We start from the raw sequence: 6,731 nt of genomic DNA, 5'->3' as shown, positions 1-6,731 counted from the left end.
ACCCAGACTTGCTCTGCCCGCTGATTAATGACAGAGCTGGGCGTCAACACTGGCCTAAAGGTGAACGTCTCACACACACACGCATAAAACTGGAACATACACGTTGGCATTGACCACACTGGCCTGTTCTGGATTTCCGTCACAGCAGGATGAGCACAGCCACAGAGCAACTTACCACTTGGCGCACATCACACACACTAAAACAACTGATATCGAACCGCGCGCACGCACACACAGTCCCCTTGTCAAACACTCACTAACACTTGCCAAGTGGCAGAAGCCAGAAGTCCATTATTGAGACACGCTTATAAAGGATAACGGGGATGGAGAAAGTAGGCCGGATACAAAGTTCTAGTTATCGGAAATCAACACAGAACTCAGTACTGATGATGTCATCTCCAAGCCATCCATTGTAAAGATTCATATTTATATGGCGACGGGCAAATATTAGAGGTCTCATCTTTGGGTTGCTAATACAATCCCTGGATTGAATGCGAGGGCCTGAGGAGTCTATACAGAGGTTAATTTATCATGCACATAAAGATAAAGTGTTTCTTGTTGACAAGACAGAAGACAATCTCACTTAAACAATATAACCTTCCACAGCTTACCTCATCCATGGGCCCTGGAGCTTCTCTCTTGGGCTCCTGGCCCTACACTTGACCAGTGGATCCCAACAGTTTTTATTACTCTAACCTACCTAAAGCTTTTTACAAGTAAAGCTAGTTAGTAAACAAGACGTTTCTAGCCAGCAGGATGTAGTCTGGTCTTCAGCGACCACCCCAAAACAAAATACCCCATTTTCCATCATATGACCCCGACCCACCATGACAGGCACTAACCAACTTCCCTAAAGTACATTTTTTTACAGGTCCACCGATGTGTTCCAAGGTTGTATTGACGTCTCTGAGGATCAGTATCCCCCCAACCCCTAACACACACACACTAGTGGCAGATAAATATCCTGGTCCAGGGCCATTGTGGGGCCTGGCAGGGGAGTGCAGCAACAGGGCTGGGGCTAGAGGACGGATGAGGGCAAACAAACTAGCTCAGAGTGGGAAACGGTGGGCACAGGGGCCAGTGAATCAACCTGTTAAAAAGCTGTTTTCTCCCCGGGCCTCCGTCAGAAGAGAGATCATTATGCAACCTGTTCTTTCCCCTGACGAATGCTTCTCACGAAAGCAGGGTCGCTGGCACCCGAACAGTGACTATCCAGGAAGAGAGAGCTCAATGACTGTAACACACATAAAATTGACTTTCATGACAAGTGAACACCAAAGGCCCTTAAAACGAGCTAACTGTTAAGGTAGTATACCTTCTAGAATCTGCAATAAGCTGTATATTTCACTCCATATGATGTAATGTAAAACAGCTACCAGGAAGGGATTACAGTTGCTGTGTACTGTCCTATGGAAATACTGACCTATGGAAAATGCAGTTCCTTGTGAGGAAAATTAACAAGTCAAGAGGAAAACAAACATCCTGTCCACCTCCCACTCCTCTCCCAGCTAGTTACAAGCCTACCGTGTTGTTTATCTGGTAGAGAGATGACGTTTTGGTCTAAGGGCATAGGGAGAACATATTAAAAGGGCTACTCATAAAACGTTTCACATTAATCAAAAGGTGGCATTGCATCCTAGGTAGCTTCCATGCACGTGTGTACCCAAGATAGCCTTCGCCTAAGGGTGCCTTAGCTCAGCCTAGGGAGATATCCTAGTAGACGGAGTACCACCAAGGGGGCCTCCCTCCAGCGATGGGACCATGAGGTTTAGACCGCTCTCGTCAGGGGTTACGGATGGTACATGTGGTAACAATTTTGGAGTTGGCATTCCCAGCCACATGATGCTATGACTGTACCCCTCTCCGCTGCCTGCCTGCCTGCACCCCCACCTGGCCTGCCTACTCGTAAAGCTGCCGTGAGGTCTGGAGCACTTGGCACTGCATCATTCCAGTGCCCATATAAAGACAGAGACAAAAGGTTGTAAACAGTTCGTTAGGGAGGCCAGTGGTTTGTAAATCCTGCTCCTATCCCCAGGGCTGGAGGAAGGCAGGCAGCACACCTGGGTTATCACTGCTATACTGCAAACCTTGCACTATGCACTCTCACAAGTATACACACACACTGAATGAATCTCGTAAAGCTCAAGGCTGAGGGTAATATCCATACAGGCAATATGATAGAAGATTCTCCTTGTTCTCAGAGTTTGAGGACACACTGCACAGGCTGTAGCTAAATTCACTATTCAGATGAAGCAAGAGCAACTGCCCATCAAATCAGCTAAAGGTTTCACACACACACAGAAAGACCATTACCTTCAACAGAAGAAAGCAGCGTGAGAAAGAAAAGGGTTAATTTTTGGGATTTTATTAAAATACGGTGTGGAGTTTACCATCGGAAACAAACATGATTGTTTCTAATAAAAAAGTAAACAAAACAAAATAAAATAAAGCTTAAGAGCCTAGTTACAGGAGACAGTTTCTAGTTTTTTTTAAATGGATTTTGCAGTCTGGTGAAAGAAAATCAATTAATTCACGACAAGAGTGAGTGAAAGACCCCCCCCAAAAAGGAATCATGTTCACATGTTGTAAAAATACATTTCCCAAATTTCACCATTACACACAGCTCATTTAAAACATTCATTCATACATTATTAGATGAAGGTTAGATGTCAGTGCCAAAGAACAGAACAGACAGTAAAACCAAACACAGAACTCACAGTGCACAAAGGGAGAGAGGGAGGAACACGAGAGCGCAGGAGGGTGGAACACGAAACGGATGGAGAGAGAGAGAGAGAGAGAGAGTGCAGGAGGGTGGAACACAAAACAGATGGAGAGAGAGAGTGGAGGAGGGTGGAACACAGAATGGATGGAGAGAGAAAGAGAGAGAGAGAGAGAGTGCAGGAGGGTGGAACACGAAACGGATGGAGAGAGAGAGAGAGAGAGAGTGCAGGAGGGTGGAACACGAAACGGATGTAGAGAGAGAGAGAGAGAGAGAGAGAGAGAGTGTGCAGGAGAGTGGAACACAAAACGGATGGAGAGAGAGAGAGAGAGAGAGAGTGTGGAACACGAAACGGATGGAGAGAGAGAGAGAGTGGAGGAGGGTGGAACATGAAACGGATGGAGAGAGAGAGAGAGTGGAGGAGGGTGGAACATGAAACGGATGGAGAGAGAGAGAGAGTGGAGGAGGGTGGAACATGAAACGGATGGAGAGAGAGAGAGAGTGGAGGAGGGTGGAACATGAAACGGATGGAGAGAGAGAGAGAGTGGAGGAGGGTGGAACATGAAACGGATGGAGAGAGAGAGTGGAGGAGGGTGGAACATGAAACGGATGGAGAGAGAGAGAGAGTGGAGGAGGGTGGAACATGAAACGGATGGAGAGAGAGAGAGAGTGGAGGAGGGTGTTTCTATTTGAACCCTGAGAGATTAAAGTGACCAATTCTGTCCATCTGCATGTCTAACAGACCACACCAGTGTTCGCTGTGGATCGGGGCTGGCCATGAAAGACCCTTTCAGAGGGGGGAACATTCTCACACCCCAGAGTGAAATATCAGGTGGACTTCCCTTCAGTCTGTAGCACTGCCAATGACCTGCTGGGTTACATGTAGGGCATATTCAATCAAAACGGTTAACCTGGTTGTATGGTTAAGTCAGATATTTTTTATTCTGCACTGAAAAAAATGCATATTTTAATTGATGTACTCAACAAATAATTTGCCGTTTCAAACTAAAAGACAACTGCATATCAATTCAAATGTGCTTTTTTCAGAGTTACTTTTGAATAATCCGGAAAACTCTTTCACCAGTATTGATTGAATACAGACTGTAAAGTGTTAGTTGTTAGTATGACGTCTGACTGTGTCTCCTACCTCACCTACTGTGGTCAACTGTGATTAAGGCAGTAAGTGTTTCCATGGTAACGCTACAGCTACTTTATAGGGAGTTAAGGCCCGGAGGTTTCCGGCTGGATAGGACGGCTACGCTACGTACGGCAGAGTGGCTAGGACAACAACAAAAACATTTCACAAAACGTTTCAAAAGTGATTTTTTTGTTTGTTTTTGAAATGTTTCAGTACAACATGTAGAACACAGAGATAGATAACAAAACAAAGACAATGAATGGTTTCAACAACACAGTGAGTGCAGAACTGAAAACAACCCAAATATGTCATCAATATCATCAACGACAATGTAAGATCACAATTTACGATCATAATTCAAACTATTGGGGATATTTATATATATATATATATATAAAATCCCATGAGACAGGAGCCTATAATGTTTGGACACAGGCTCACTCCCATGTCCTCAGACTCTGGTGGGTAGGGGAAAAACTGTACATCACTGGTTACTGACCACCACAAAATGGCAACTTGGGTTAAGGGTAAAGCACTGGGGAGCAAAGGGTGGACAACAACATAACAATCTTTAAGCCAATAGCATTTACCCTCCAAAAATACCTTACATGCACAATAGCCAGAGCAGCATTAGGGGAAATAGAAAGGCATCTAGTTCTATATTCTAGAAAAGGAAACTAACAGATCAAGCTGACGCTTTGAACTTTCCTCCAAGTTACATCGTTCTGTAGAACAGGAGGTTGAAGAAACTTGTCAGACGGAATCTGATGTCCAATTAAAAATCACGGGAAAGCATTGTGCTTCGTTTTCCACAGAGAAACAAATGAAGTAGAAAAGATCAAAACGCAGAGAGAGATAAGTAACTGGTTTTGAAGACAGAGATTGAAAGGGAATCCTCTCCAGTTTGGTCATTGAGTTAGTGGGGTCTTTATTGATCGTCGTCAGTGCTACAATTTTCACAACCCTCCCAGGAATAGCAGAGGTCACTAGAAAAGCTGTACAGGAAAAGAAAAGGGTTTGAACGTACATTCAATATCTGTTACTGAGGTACTACAAGGGTATTCCCTTGATACGACGAGAGAGACGACGGCATTAAGAGTTAATCGTAGGGACTACTCCTTTAGAAAGACAACGATGACTTGTCAATACAACCATGGGTGGATCCACATAGAAACCGTCTCCTTCGCAAAGCCACTCTAGAGTATGGAAGAATAAACACAATCCACCCTTGTTCTTAAAAGGGAATGGTGAATCCCTTTGTCTTGTTAAAGGGATGGTTGAATCCACACGTTGGCTACACCGCCGGTCCTATCTTAAAGGGATGGGTGGATCCACACAGGCTGATAAACGGCTAGTGGAGAGCCGAGTTCTTCAGGGGCTGGATGGGGTGAGAAAGAGAGGGAGGGGGGAGAGAGAGAGGTCGGGGAGAAAGACAGCGAGTCCTCGCCTTGTCACCCGTCCCTGTTGTCTTTGGAAGTCAGCGGTATTGGATGTACATCACCTGCCCTATGTCTGACTGCTGTGTGGATGTGTTAGGAAAACCCAGGGGACGCCAGAGCTAGCTGTCTGGCTGGTACTAAACCACACTGTAGGCATCCGAGCACAGCCTGACTAAGCATTCACATGGCAGTGCCCCCCCCCCTGCTGGCCAAACCTCTGTCCTACACACCTGACCTGTGCTGCTCTAGGCTCGGGTTTCCCCTAGAACTACACAGCTGATTCAAATAACCAACTCATCATCAAGCTTTGGTTATTTGATCAGCTGTGTATTACTAGGACAAACCCCAAAAGTTACACCGGGGGGGGGACCGAGGTTGGGAAACCCTGCCCTAGGCTGCCCACTGGGCTCAGCTCACTCTGGGTGGGTGGGTGGGTGGGTGTGCGTACTCGGCGTTAAGTGCCTCTGAAAAACAAAAATGTCCATACACAATAATTCAGTCTTTTTGTATGAAGTGAAATTCCAATCCACTATCCAACTGATATGAAACTGGTGTCACATGATGTTGAAGCTCCACACCGCTTCTTCCTTTACAGAACCAACGTTTCACCTAACTGTTGAGTAGAAGACCATGTGTAAAGTGATGATACAGAGTCCATAGGACGCCATCCATCTGACCTTTCAACAGGAAGTGATTGGAGCTGGAAAAAAGGAGCTTGGCCATTACGTCATAAAAAGGGGACGTAAAAACAGGAGAGGTTTCACCATCTTAAGGAGAAGAGAGACAGAAAGGGTCTGACAGTGGAGACAGATTTAACATGCTTCGTTAAGGTTTCAGCTCCACACTGACATTATTCATCCCTACACTAGCCAACAGACAGACAGACAAGGAATCAGATAGCCTGGTCCCAGATCTGACTAGCTTTAGATAACTTGGCTAAAGCTAGCTGACTTGTCTTCAGATACATATCTCGGATCAGGCTAGGAATCGGGCCAATAGAAGCTTGGTGTCGTGTTGTCTTATTGTTGTACACATTTTCCATATTTTCTTAAATGAGAGAGATGTCAGAGAGAGCGAGAGAAAATAACAGAAAGAGAGATGTCAGAGAGAAAATGACAGAGAGAAATAGAGAAGTCAGAGAGAGAGAGAGACGTCAGAGAGAGAGAGATTCAGAGAGAGAGATGTCAGAGAGAAAATGACAGAGAGAAATAGAGAAGTCAGAGAGAGAGAGAGACGTCAGAGAGAGAGAGATTCAGAGAGAGAGACGTCAGAGAGAGAGAGAGAGAGAGATGGTCAGAGAGAGAGAGAGATGTCAGAGAGAGAGAGAGAGATGTCAGAGAGAGAGAGAGATGTCAGAGAGAGAGAGAGAGAGATGTCAGAGAGAGAGAGAGAGAGATGTCAGAGAGAGAGAGAGAGAGATGTCAGAGAGAGAGAG

The sequence above is a fragment of the Salmo salar genome, chromosome ssa09, assembly GCF_905237065.1.
Source record: "Salmo salar chromosome ssa09, Ssal_v3.1, whole genome shotgun sequence".
In the NCBI taxonomy this organism is placed as follows: domain Eukaryota; kingdom Metazoa; phylum Chordata; class Actinopteri; order Salmoniformes; family Salmonidae; genus Salmo; species Salmo salar.
The sequence above is the reverse complement of the archived record's forward strand: the minus strand, read 5'-3'. Positions refer to the sequence as shown.